Genomic DNA, 15,279 nt, shown 5'->3' with positions numbered 1-15,279 from the left:
ATGTCTTAGGAGAAAACCCACAAAATATTAGGGAACACGGGAATTTTACTTGAAGCAAGTAATGAGATAGGTTTGGAAGTAAATCCTGAAAAGACAAAGTACATGATTATATCCGTGACCAGAATATAATATGAAATGGAAATATAATTGGAAATTTATCCTTTAAAGAGATGAAAAAATTCAAATATCTCGAAGCAACAGTACAAATATAAATGACACCCAAGAAGAAATTAAACACAGAATAAATATGGGAAATGCCTGCTATTATTTTTTAAGAAGATTTTGTCATCCAGTTGAAATTTATAAAACAGTTATATTACCGGTAGTTCTGTATGGTTGTGAAACTTGGACTCTCACTTTGAGAGAGGACCACAGGTTAAGGTTGTTCGAGAATACGGTACTTAGAAAAATATTTTAAGCTAAGAGGAATGAAGTTATAGGAGAATGGAGAAAGTTACACAACACAGAACTGCACACAATGTATTTTTCACCTAACATAATTAGGAACATTAAATCCAGATGTTTAAGATGGGCAGGGCATGTAGCACATATGGGCCAATCCAGAAATGCATATAGAGTGCTAGTTTGGAGACCTGAGGGCAAAAGACCTTTGGGGAGGCTGAGACATAGATGGGAGAATAATATTAAAATGGATTTGACAGAGGTGGGATATGATGGTAGAGACTGGATTAATCTTGCTCAGGCTAGGGATCAATGGTGGGCTTATTTGAGGGTGGCAATGAACCCCCGGGTTCTCTTTTCTCTAAAAGCCATTTACAAGTAACATAAAACATATTATAAAAAGATATATGCATCTCATAAGTGTCCTTAGAAGAAGAAATCTTCATAGGTAATCACGCAGGCATCCCATTGTGTGGGAAGGCATGGATACATGAATGCAGTAGGTACTGTAATATCATAAACTGTAATACGAACAATACAAAAATTACATGAGTAATGAAACAAACCTTAGAACAAAACTCTTCACTGTACAGTACACTTCACTTCGTTTAAAGCAGCAGTTCAAAATGTCGATCGTCATGATCTCTACAAAATGTACAGTGACTGTCGCATAGCTCTAGCATTCCAAACAATTGGCGCATCTCTTCAGCAGCTGCGAGAATCCTTGCAACCAAATCCATTTCAGTGTCGACTGGAATCTGTAGAGATCATGGCGGTCGACATTTTGAATAGCTGCTGTAAACGAAGTGAAGAGTATAACAACATAACCTAAGATGTTGATAAAGCGTCGTAAAATAACCTACTAAAATAAATATAACAAACAAGTATGTGTTTTGTTCTAAGGTTTGTTTCATTACTCATGTAATTTTTGTATTGTTTGTATTATAGTACGTACTTCAGAACTTAGTTGATTACTTTTTAATTTTTCCTTGTAATTTATCAGAGCCCATCTTATCACCATCCAAATGACATGCTACAAGTAAACACATCAACAACACATTACTCAGTAATAAGTCACCAGAGATCATAGGTTCCTTATATCAAAACACTCAGTCAACATTCCTGAACAACATGTGAAAGTTTGTCGGTAAAGTTCTTGTTCTTGTTTATAAGAAATAAAATATATAATACTGAAACATTATTCACAATAAATGTCTCTAATAGTCTTTCATTTATTTGGATTGGAAACTCAGCCTTCTGCCTCTCATATTGACAAATCAATAGAAAGCTCTGTAAGGGAGCTATGTTGTAGTTTTGTACTAAAAAGCTTTCAACACATCAATTTAGAAAATCACTGTTTGCTGCTTGAAGTCAGACTCAAAACATTACTATGCTTATCCACTTAAATGCGTTTTGTTGTGCACTATTACTTTCAAAAAAGTGTGAAACAGAAAAAAAAAAAGATATTCCCCTCTCCCCCCCAAAAAAGCTGATATTTGCTATTATGATCTGTATTTGGCACACTCTTATTCAAAGTATTTATTAACTTTAACTTTTACAGAAACTGTAAAGCATGTAAAGCTTATCACTTATGCTATTCAAGATCTATCTTCAAGAAGTACTACAGAAATGGGATGTGGCATGTCAAGAAATGGGAGTCAATGTTGGACACACAATAACACAATCCCTTTTATATGTCGATTACCATGTGATCTTAGCTCAAAACAGAAAGGATATTCAAAATATGATGAGAAATCGATTGAATCCTTGGAAGCAGATGGAATGAAGTTAAAATATGAATAAAAGTGAACATTTATTGATGGGAGAGGAAACAACTGGAAAGTGGAATAATTAAGAAAGTATATGTATTCAAATATCTGGGATTTTAAGAGTAGCAACTCAGAATTGGAGATAGTAGGCCAGGCAAATTCAGCAGTAAAAGCTATGCATGGAATATTCTGGAATAGATATATATCTCTGGAAACAAAAAATGATATCATTAGAACTATTATAGAAAATATACTTCTTACAGAGGAAAAAGTTGGGTGATTACTGAAAGAATGAAAAGAAAAATAGAGGCAGTAGAAATGAATGCTCTGTGAAGAACCTACAGTACAATCAAATGGATCACGTCAGACATGACCAGATCAGGAAAAAAATTAATGCAATAGAAACTGTTACAGAAAGGTTAGAAGCAAGAGATGGTATGGACACGTACAGAGAATAGAAAATGAGTCACTACCGAAGAAAGTAATGGAATGGTCTCCACTGGGAAAAAGTAGAGGGCTCAGTTATGTAAAGCCTGGATGGTAGAGTTTCAATAGTATGGAAAAAAAGAGGACTGAAAGAGGGTCAATAGAGACAAAGGTGGCAATGGGAGACAACTGCTAAGAGTGAAGAAACCTATTAAGAAGAAGACATTTCGTAAAATTTACTTGTTTAGCATGATGCCAATTATATTTCTGTTTACAGTTTATTTTCTTTAACTATCATTCAGAGGATATATACAAATTAAATTATTTACATGTATCCAAATAAAGAGGTAAGCTTCAATTTTCTGCATTGTGTGCAAACATAAATTTATTTTATAATTCCAAAAAAAGCCATTCATGCATTGTTATTGTTGTTGTTGTCCACTAGTCCTCTTGGCTTTGGATGTCTTCCATTTGCCAAATTCATGCACTGTAATTGCATCTATAGAGCGTTCGCCTATGGGTGAGGCCAGGAAAGCGGCATATACTGATACGCCACTTTGTGCGCGCAGTTGTTGAGACACGTTCGACAATCAAGGACATCAAGATCGACAAGTTATCAGTTGTGAGCCAGATGTTGCAGTATTTAACACGTACAGTGCAGTTTCTTGACACAGTTGCTTAAATATTCAGCGTGTGTGTAAAATTTGTTAACAATGCAAAACGCAAAATTCACGCTTGAACAGAGAGTTTTTATGTATGATGCATATGTGAAAACAGAGTCATGTAGAGAGGTGCATAGGCAATTTGAAGTGAAATATCCGGGTGCTCCAATTCAGGGTAGAGAAACTGTTAGACGTCTTGTTAACAAATTAAGGACAACAGGGTTGATAAATGCTACAATTCCTAAAAGAAAACAAAGAGTATTGACGGAAGAAAAAATTGATGAAATCAGTGCATCATTTACACGCTCTCCTAATAAATCTCTTAGACGTGTTTCACAGGAAGTTAGTGTTTCAAAAACATCAGTCTTTACTGCTGCTAAACTTTTAAAATTAAAACACTACAGAGTATAGTACAGAAAGCGGAAGCTTACGGATGTATTCCCGCAAGCGACACCGCAGGCAGGCCGCTTTCCTGGCCCCACCCGTAGGCGAATGCTCTGTAATTTGATATTGCTATTTATGAAAACTAACTTTTAACATCACTGTAAATATGAAAAGTCTATTAGTGATTCATGAGATTCTAAATACTACATAAACCAACAGTACAAAGGAAGTGAATGTTTACTTTTCCTCTTCAAATTTGGATTAAGAAAAGGAGTTGCAGAACAATATTATATTATGGGCTTTTGGCTGCTTGCTGTGCAAAGCACATGAACAGCCAAAGGAAAGAAATGTACAGAGGTAGCATCTTTAATGTATTTTATAAGTAATAATACAAATACAAATGGCTTTTAGAGAACCCGGAGATTCATTCCCGCCCTCATAAGCTCGCCAACAGTCCCTATCTTGAGCAAATTAATCCAGTACCTAGCATCATATCCCACGTTCCTCAAATCCATTTTAATATTATCCTCCTATCTACGTCTCGATCTCTCCAAAGGTATTTTTCTCTCAGGTCTAACAACAACAACAATAATGTATTTTACAAATTCTGTAATAAAACAATGATCCTCTTGAAAGATACTGAACCCAGGTTGTCTTGTCTTTGTCTTGTCTGGCTAGTTTCATATGTGACGGGAAATGGAACCTTAGCTTCCACTTTGACCAAACTGAGTTATTGGTGCCATCTTACAGTGAAGAGATTAACGAACAAAATGATTTCTATTTGGTTTAAAAATTCAAAATAGTGCAGAAGTTATAGAATTTTTAATATTAAGTCAATTTTGAGAAAAACAATTTTAAAGTTTAACAACTGTTAAAGTTTAGTATCCAGATATTACTTATCTCTTGCAAACATTTCTAGTGTACCATCCCACAGGATATTTTCTGCTGAATTCAGATCTGACATTAGAATTGCAGCAAGCTAATTTTCATATGAATTATTTTTTGTCTCTCCTGCAAAATGAGATCTTGGAAGTTATGGTCCCTTTTCCCATGGACTATCACATATACATGTTTTTTAAATTACTTGTAGCACGTGGCACATGCATAAGAATTCTAAGAGTGCAACTTCTACAACAAGAAAAAAAAAATCTCTCCTAACAGTTACGACTATGCTACATGTTAATTTTTCAAAATAATTTGTGTAGGCATCTTTAATTTACAGAATTTATTTGAAGAAGTTTTTTATTGGAGGCATTATTCTTCAGATAATGAATTTCACTGAAATAATTGTTTTGAAGCCATATTACCTGTGCATGGCATTTACTGGAATTTATTTCACACATTAAAAATTCAAGAAGAATATCGTTATAGCAAATTTTTAATAATTAATGACCATTTTGTATTACTTTTACAAATAAAGTCCCATTATTTTTTTAGTAAAATCATTATATTTTTAGTACATACATCATTTAACATGGAGATAAGGTGAATTAAATTAGTCCAGTACCTTGAGAGAAATCATTGTACACACAGAGGAACGAACAGACAACATACTAAAATCCGTATGTTTCCATAAAAATTTCGAAATTAATTTTTCAGCACTACATATCTCTTTACTATACTCAGAACAACAACAAAGTAAAAATTATAGTTTTTTTTAATAGTTGTAAAAGCATGTTAAAAAGGCCAAATTAAAATGGAACTGAAATATGTTAAGAATGTTATGATTTGCGCAAATAAAAAAAATGGACAAAAATGGTTTCATCATCATATGAAGAATAGTAAATATCTAAAATCAATATGGCAGTAGAAGTGAAGATGACGCAGATACTTGCAAAGCCACCAGCAGCAGTACAGTAGTACAGAGCGTTCCAGCAATAAGTACCTGTTTATTCTTTGGCTGCCAGGCAGCACGGTGCTTGAGTGATCACTGGCAACAGGGCCCTTAAACTCACGGCACTTCACCGAATTAAAACTTACATGCATACTTACTAACCATAATATGTTATATTTAACATTAATTATTATATATCTTGATTACACAACTTTTAACACTGTATCACTTCGGAATATGTATGATAAGAACTTTCTTGTGTTAAATTTTAATGTACCTTGTTAACATGTTTCGACCTATTTTCGGTCATCTTCAGAACTGGTCGTTGTTGGTCTTGGCGCCTCTTGTTTCCTGTGTGGGTGCGTTCGTAGTGTAGAGTCAAAGAGTGTATGTGTTTTGAAATTGAGTTGTGTGTTGAGAATATCTTTGGGGTGTGTTTTCATGTGTCTGTATATTTCATATTGTTCTAGTGTGTTGAGTTTCTGGTTTTTTGGTTGGATGTGCAGTATTTCCATGTCTGTGTTGATGTCTCTGTAGGTGTGGTTGGTATTTGTGATGTGTTCTGCATATGTGGAGGTGTTTTGTCGTTTTGTTATGGCTGTGATGTGTTCTTTGTAACGTGTTTGAAATGATCTGCCTGTCTGTCCTATGTAGAAGTTGTTGCAGGTGTTACGTTTGAGTTTGTATACGCATGTGTACATGTTAACAAGGTACAAATTTAAAAGGTATGATGGGGCTGATAAGCTAATTCTAATAACAATCAAGGTTTTATCATATACCGTCTATGCTTATCCTTTTAACAAATTTATTCCACATAGACATCAACCCGATCTAATTACAATTGTTTTATAATTTTAAAGATTACCATGTAATAATTTTAATAATTAACAATTTTAACACCTGATTATGGCTTATATAGCCAGTTTATATATAGCAATGTAATATCGTCATATGTTTAATGTCTTATATGGAACCATACGTTATTTGATATAATTTGGGTTATTTACTTGTATTGCATATATGTGTACCTTTGTCATGCATATGGGCATAAATGGTTCTGATGATGGCTCAATAGAGCCGAAAACGTTCAATAATTAAATAAATGTAACAAAGTACAGTATTGAAAAACCAATAAATTTGTTAAAAGGATAAGCATAGATGGTATATGATAAAACCTTGATTGTTATTAACAAGATACGTTAAAATTTAACACAAGAAAGTTCTTATCATACATATTCCGAAATTATTATATGTTATATTAATTACACAATTTTGTACTCACCCTCATGACTAGCTGCTGGAAGTGTTGACCATTTTGCACTATATAAAGTTCACATTGTCATAAAAAACAATCGTTCACATTCATGAGCTCCACTCCACTGATTTGTCTAATTGCATCACGAATGATGTCTCCCAGTTGTTCAATTGTGTGAGGATTATTTGCATACACTTTGCTTTTCAGTGTTCCCCATAAATGAAAATCTAACAGTGTTAGATCTGGGGAATGAGCCGGCCATAACCCTACTGATAATTCTTCACCCAAAGATATAGCTGAGCTCTATCACAGACGCATTGGCAGTATGAGCAGTCACATTATCCTGCTGAAAATACTCCGCTAACCATTCATACGTCAGTTCTTCACAAAATGGTCCCAAAACAAGACATGTATCTTTCACTGTTTACTATCTTTTCTAGAAGAAAGGTCCAATAATTCTGTGATCATTGACGGCACACCACATTTCTATTTTTTGCCCATGCTGTGGAACCTCGATCACCTGTTGTGGTTTTTCTATTGCCCAGCATCTATTCTTACACGATGATATATGTCCATTAACAAAATAAAACATGCTTCATCAGAAAAAAATCGATCTGGGATCAATTTCATCATTATGAACTTTTTCTACTATCTAGTTACAAGAATTAAGTCTTCTGTTAAAATTCAAGGGTCTTATTCATAGACATTCTTAGCGCGGGCTTCCAGTGGATGATCAGCGAACTGACGTTTTTCGTATTCATAAACCAGTGTTAGCGATGTGATATGATATGAATCCTGTACAAGTAATCAGTCGATAATCGGGGCTAGTTTAGCATGCTCGTAGCGCGAGCTAGGGAAATGTCTATGAATAGCACCCAAAGGGTTGTAACTGATGAACTACAGTTATTATGAAGGGCTTGAATTGTAATTTTTTTGTTGCTCAATGGACAGAAGTTTTTGAAATTCCAGTCTCCTGTGCTACACGTCTCAAGAGACCTCTCAGGTGTAAGTTTCAAAACAGCTCCAACTTCGTCAATTTTTTCTTTTGTAAGCACAAGAGATTGTGGTTGTTTTTTTCTGTCAATTACACAATGTTTCAAAAAACTTTTTCACTAATTGTTTTATTGTCCTCCTGGTCGGAACTGGGCGGCCTGAAAAACGATTTCTAAATTTTCGCCTTGTTTTGCCACACGATTTTTTTTCGTATAACAAGTTTTCACAACTTATGTACATTCAAGAACAGAATAGCTCACCATTACACGATCTCCACGTGATGAGTAAATGAGCAGCAAGGCACAGCATGACACAACACAACTCCTCTCTACATATTCCAATCTCAGATTGACTAATCATTGAAACGTTATGTGAGGTATTGAACAGAGAGAGAAAGGGAGCTGGATGCCTGGCAGCTGCCCAACCACCACCTCTACCTAGTGGCCGATGAATAAACGGTACTTATCGCTGGAATGCTCTGTAGTAGTGGTAATAATAATAATAATAATAATAATAATAATAATAATAATAATAATAATAATAATGTTTCATTTTCGCTGGCAGAGTTAAGGCCATAAGGCCTTCTCTTCCACTCAACCAGCCTTAATCAATACAATACATATTTAAATTATGAATATTTACACTACACTTAAAAGGTTATCCAGCAATATTCTTCAGTTAAGTTAACGACTAGTAGACTACATATTTATTTAAATTTAGATAAACCTATAAGGTAAAGTAGTAACTTAATTTATGAGCTAATTTAATTCAATCAATTATAATTAATTTGAGGTCTGAGATAGCTAGTAAAATGATGAAAATTAATTTAATATAAGCTTACTAGAACTATGTTACAGGGAGAAAAAAATATATATATAAATCTAAAATATATTTCTATAATGAGAATATTAATGTAATTGCCATTAGAGGTTTTGTAAATCTATTTAGAGAAATTAATGATAATAATAAGAATGGACAGATGTTAGTTTCATTATAATATGTAATAAATATTAATCAGCAATTAATTTGTTAAAGAATTTATGTAATTTTGACCTAAATGAAGTTATTGTCCAACAACCCCTTACATCACTCGGTAGCAAGTTCCAAATTCTAGCAACTGAAACTGTATAAGATGAAGAATATAAAGATGTCTTGTGGTAGGGTATAATGAGTAAATTGTTCTGATGAGATCTTGTACTTAGCTGATGATATGCGGATAAATTTTGAAAATGAGAAGCCAAATAGATTGGGGTAGCGGTGCACAGAATTTGAAATAAGAGAACAAGAGAAAACAGGGCTCGTCGATCGCTTAGCCTTAGCCAAGACAGAGTTTGGAAAGATGGGGAAACATGATCATACTTACGAATATTACAAATATAACGGACGCACGCATTATGCACACGTTGTAGCCTGCTGCTCAAATTTGCATTTAGGTTACTTAATATAATATCGCAGTAGTCCAAGTGTGGTAGTGGTTGTAGTAATGGTGGTGGTGATGGTGATGGTAATGCCAGTAATGGAAGTAGTAGTAGTAGTAGTAGTAGTAGTAGTAGTAGTAGTAGTAGTAGTAGTAGTAGTAGATGATGATGATGATGATGATGATGATGAAATAAGACTGTGATAGTTGTGGTGATGGTTTTAAACTGCTCAAAGAATTCACCAAACCTCAATACATTGTCAATATCTACTATGAAGTTACCTAATTTAGAAAGCACTAAAAACATACGAACATAATTTCTTGATTAAAACATGCATTTGTGTCAATTCAGTAACAGTTCCCTATTATTATAAACTCACAAAGCAATATTATATAAATATAACTTCAAACTACTTTCTCAGAGTCTACAACAGAGCAAAAACATGTGTTCACTCTTAATGTTTTTCACTTTCAAAGTTTTTTGTTTATGTTTTAAATGTTAAAAATGGTCAGAAATTGCTGTTATTGCATGAAATAACACAAATAATCCAATGAATATGAACTGTCAACACAACTATGTTAATTTTCATAAGCAATAAATATGAAAATATACAGTTCGTAATTAAAAGCACATAATTAATCTTGACCTATGTTAATCATACCTACGCATTATTAATTGTGATAATTCAACAAATATGAGAAGCACCACCAGATACCTGTAGTTTATAGACATACATATGTACAATTTACCTGTAGCAGACATAATTTGACATGAAGGAAAATGTTTGCCATCAACTGCCATATAAACTTGTGTATCCAACAAAATCCAACGGTGCAAAACCCAGAGAACTACAATGCATAGAAACAAATAGAAACACAAAGTGTTTGCAAAATACTTTTACAAAGTGATAACAGAAAGACCCAATTTCAAAATATATTTACCCATATATATGTAATATGAAAATATAAATAAGAAGTTAACAAATAATCCGTTTAATACAGTTCTTAAGTATTCAGTCAGGCTATGAAACAGAAAGGTAATACAAATTAAATGAAGGTGGTGTCACGAGCTCTTATCAGAACAGTAAGTTTATGATGAGACAGAATAATCAGTGTTACACGTACAAGGTTTCTTTCATATGTCACACATAATTATGAAGACTAATACTAATACAGTATTTACCCACATAATGGACGCACTCCAATTCTTCGCATTAAAATTAAAAAAAGAATTCCTCGCTTAATAGATGCATAGCGGAATGTGAATCTGTGACAAATGATAGCAGTGATGCTGAACCTGACAGCGAATGAGGTAAGGCTAGTGTTAATAATAAAATAACAATAAAGTGTCTTGTCTTATTGTCACTGTATTAATTGTTACAAGTTATCATCTGTTTATACAACTGCTGCTAACTATTGATCGTCTTAAGTGTGACACAATCTATATATAAATTAGTCACGGCCCATATATTGTTATGTATTCTATCGATTATTTCAGTATACGAGCTGGTGCACCTTTAATACGTGTTTTTTTTTTTTTTCACTAAAATTGTTTCCTCGCATAAAGGATGTGCCCTAGTCTTTTTGTTATAAAAAATCTAAAAAAATTGTGCGTCTATTATGCGAGTAAATACAGTAAATCATTATCACCATTTAATTCGAGAAAAATTCGTTCCGGCACTGGCAATCGAACCCGGGACCTCTCAGCTCTGCGCACTGAGTGCTCTTTCCAACTGAGATATGCTGGGACATGATCCATGGTGCCGGCCAAACTCCTCTCGTAATGTTTTACGGCCTTACTACCTGCACTTTAGACAATGTAAGTCATACATGCAGGAGCGCATATTTAAATGACTTTATGGCCATATTCAACATCAGTTTGTGAAAACTGCTAACAGTTAATACATCACATATTCATTATATATGAGGTCTCACCTACCTCACTGAATATTACACGACTACTATGAAGTAGCCAATGTGTATTATCACCATTTAATTCGAGAAAAATTCGTTCCGGCACCGGGAATCGTGTCCCGGCATAGCTCAGTTGGAAAGAGCACTCAGCGCGTAGAGCTGAGAGGTCCCGGTTCGATTCCCGGTGCCGGAACGAATTTTTCTCGAATTAAATGGTGATAATACACATTGGCTACTTCATAGTAGTCGTGTAATATTCAGTGAGGTAGCCGAGACCTCATATATAATGAATATGTGATGTACAGTAAATCATATTCTGCATAAGCACAGACATAATTAATGTTTCTTGGTGTGTAGCAACATATTTAGAAATGACATGTTCCACTGTGTTATGGGATAGTCTCTGATATAGCAGGCTGAATATGACTTGCAATGAAATATTTTTCAGCATCTAAGTGGGACTCTGTAGTGTCCCTCAGAGCAGAATTTACCACTGTGAATTATGAAAATCGTGAATTTGTGCTTCGTAGTTCCTAACTTCTGTTTCTTCTTCAATTATAACTTTTAATACAGTTACGTATCAATCACAAGAAATCCGTAACTCATCCTCTCTTAATCCATGAAGTACCATAATTTTGTCTTCAAAATACAACGATAATTTTTAACAGTGAGACGATATTCACGTTTAAATTTTGTGAGACTAATTAAATGAATATCAAATGTGACGAGTGACCTACTTGTGTTTTAACCAGGCGAAATTCCAAATTGAAGGCTAGAAAAAAGTTTAGTTAAAAATCAAAATGGTACAATAATTTGTGCACTTATTTGTACTGCTTCTCTTTAGCATAACACTAATGTATTTTCGCTCAAAACATATTGCATTAGAACGAAGAAACTCCTTCCAAAAAGACAGCCAGTGTTAGTTTCCTAAGTTTAAACAGATAACCCAAAAGAAAAAAATATAGGATTAATACAGTATACCTACAGCTATCAAGTAACTTAACATTACATTATTACAAAAAATTCAATAAAACAACTGCTAAAATAAAGTTTCATATTAATCACAGACAAAAAGGTTTCAAAACAATATATGAGCTCAGTAAGTCAGTTCCTCACTTTGCTTCAACTAATTCATTTATCCAAATACAAGTACGAATGTAATGGTATTTGAAAGATAACTGGTACCAGTTTAATTCAGGAAGTAGCATTATTAAGACAGTATAGTACAACATTGAAGTTATTTAAATAACTAAGCCCTGAATTTCTAGAATTAAAACATCCAAATTAGATTTTAAAAATGTGTTTTAGAATTCCTGACATTTTCAAGTGACATTCAGAATTTTACAAGTTATTCTACAAAGAAAGAAAGGCTGAAGTAAGGACACCTATGAGAGGTGGGAGTAGCAGTAGGAATAACTTTTTACTTTTTAATATTATTATGTAGATTTCTTAAACTTATTGTGTTCACGACTATGTATATTTTCCGTGTATATTGATTTCGTTAGAATGCATTCGTGACAGATATGCGATCAGCACAGAATGTTATCTAAAATTAACACTATGGCTATCAAGGAGGTATTTTGCCCCTATGGAATGAAAACCTGCTAGCACTACTGGCCTGAAGGATATCATTATGTTGAAAGTATTCTGTTAGTGCATATCTTAAAACATTATTACATTGCGACAACAAAGTCACTTTAAGGTAGTTTGCATAGTCTGAAAGCACTTTGTCATGAATTAGATACAATATACAAGCCAATTATTTCACATTTTCTCAATAACAATACATAACTAAATACAAGAACAGATTTTCTGCGATAAATTCTCATTCTTCCATTACAATGCTCATTTCAAACACTGGACTATGCAATTCAGATCCCAGAAAATTCTTTAATCTTTTTAACCAGACGTGAAAAAAACAAAATAAAATTTAAAATGGAAATTTAATACAGGAACAAAATAGTTTCCAATCTAAAAATCCAGGGCTTCTTTATAATCGTAAATCAAATGCATATTAGTTATATGAATGTAGTTCATTCTTTATATTTATTAGTAATCATGCAAATACAGTGGAATTCCTCGTATCCGGCACCCAAATAACTGGCAATTCCAAAACAACAGCACTCTTGAATAAGAAAAATTAAAATACGAGAAAGAGTCAGTAAATAAGTTACAAATTGAAGTAGCAATGTACATTTTATTTTGAATAAGGCGCCTAAGCTATCACTGTTAGATGGCAGTATTATTGATGTGTGCACAAGAAACAGGAATGTAGATCGCCAATATTGCATCCAGAAGTGAGGCCAGATGCCGCCATTTTTAAAGCAGAAAAGAACCTTCGTTCATTCCACAGATTTCTGTTATATATTATATAGATGTGCAATATACAGTACATCCTCATTGTGACGTTATTACAAAATGCCGATGTTATATGCTGCTTTTGGGTGTACTAACAGTCATTACCTGAGTAATATGTACTTTGTAATATGTACTTTTTTTTTTTGCTGCTTTACAAATGGCAGAAAAGCTAATTCACGACCTTAGTCCCTGAAGCTTCCGAGGTAGCAAGTTAGTAATCTATACTTCGTTCCATAATGTCTGACAGGGGATGTAAACAGTACCAGCAGAGAAAGAGAGAAGTATAATTGCTATTGAACCAATAGTAGAGGTCTCATTCCACACTTATCTAGAAATAGGGCAGTCTGAAGCGTTCTATCCTGTCCAACTTCAAGACAAGCTTAAAATGAGATCTCTGTCATTGGTTCAATAGCAATTATTCTATTTACATCTCTTGTCAGACATTATGGAACGAAGTATAGATAGGTTTGAAAACAGCATTTGCAAGATGGTGGCACTTCTTTATGAGTGTACTAATATGTTTGAAATAATCTATTAAATTATTTTCCAATTAGCTGAACAATTTGGTTATCTTGCACTGGTTTTGTCCCACAGTTTCTCAATACTAGGAATTCTACTGTATGTATAAATTCTGTACAACAGAACGAAGAGTAAGCTGGTTTGATGTAGTAATGCAGAATCAATTCAGATGAATATTGTCAAAAATTATATCATATACAAAGGTCTTAATTACTTGTGGTAAGTTATAAAGCAAGAAACCAAATATTTTACTTCCTCATTACACAAAGGACAGAGAAAGTATTGTGATATTTCACGAGATCTGAGCAGAAACGCATTTTCACATTCCAGTTAATGAAAATATGGTTTTTGGTATATCTGTCATTTACTTGGAAAGTACCGTACTTATATGAAATTGAAATGATAGTAAATAACAAAACAATTGAAAACGGTTTTAAAAAATGCTTGTTTCTTTCTTTACACAACAATGTTAACAACACAATATAATTATATCTATGTTCCCAAATATCTTTACTTTAAAATAACAATTGTTAAATACAGAAATTCTGTATCAAGCCAGAAATTATTTTAAATAAAATTTTAAAATACTAAAATATGTATATGTAATACTTATGACAAATTTATGAGAAGTCTGCCTGTTAAGACATAAAACAGTATAACAAATATACTACAAACTTATGTCCAATAAAATTTCTGCATGCATACACAAGTATCATGGATAAATCTTAGGAGAGAGAGAGAGAAAGAGCGTCTCTCCAAAAATTACCATTACCTTAGAAAGTTTTGGAAGCATTTGTAAGCAAATGCCCGATTTACTATAGTAGGACTTTTGATCTGTATTTGCACAAACAATGCAAAATGTAAAAAAATCAAAATAAATTATTCATTTTATTTAGATCGGACTTTTTATTTCAATCTATTGTAATTACATTTTCTGAAAAATCCTTAAAAATGATTTAAATGTTTGTGTCTAGCCTCATTATTTATACTGTACCTAATGGAATTATTAATGAAGAATCAATGCTTCTAAATTGTAAAGTAACAATATTTTGAGTTATAACGTATTTTTAAAGCAGCTCATTAATCACATTTGATGTGTACTTATTTAAATGTTTATAGAAACACAAATTTAAAAGTTTTATCAACGTCCAGTCTATATCTCAATTTTAAATGGACATCAATTTCAAATATTTTTATGAAAATTTTTGACGGCATTCTATGAGTAAAGACACATACACAGTTGTTTTATTGTCCCAAACTCCCGTAAAGCAGTAACAATAAACACAAGACTGGTGGAAGAAAGAATGGGGAGCTTCGAATATCTACTAATTTCGAAGTGGGTTGCA

General features: G+C 33.2%; 1 protein-coding gene across 14 annotated transcripts in view; it reads right to left on the bottom strand.

Moving 5' to 3' along the window:
• hppy (MAP4K3-like protein hppy) overlaps nucleotides 1-15,279 on the bottom strand; it is a 136,067-nt gene that overhangs the window by 37,750 nt on the left and 83,038 nt on the right. The window lies entirely within an intron of this gene.

The sequence above is a fragment of the Periplaneta americana genome, chromosome 12, assembly GCF_040183065.1.
Source record: "Periplaneta americana isolate PAMFEO1 chromosome 12, P.americana_PAMFEO1_priV1, whole genome shotgun sequence".
Classification (NCBI taxonomy): Eukaryota; Metazoa; Arthropoda; class Insecta; order Blattodea; family Blattidae; genus Periplaneta; species Periplaneta americana.
The sequence above is the reverse complement of the archived record's forward strand: the minus strand, read 5'-3'. Positions and strand labels throughout refer to the sequence as shown.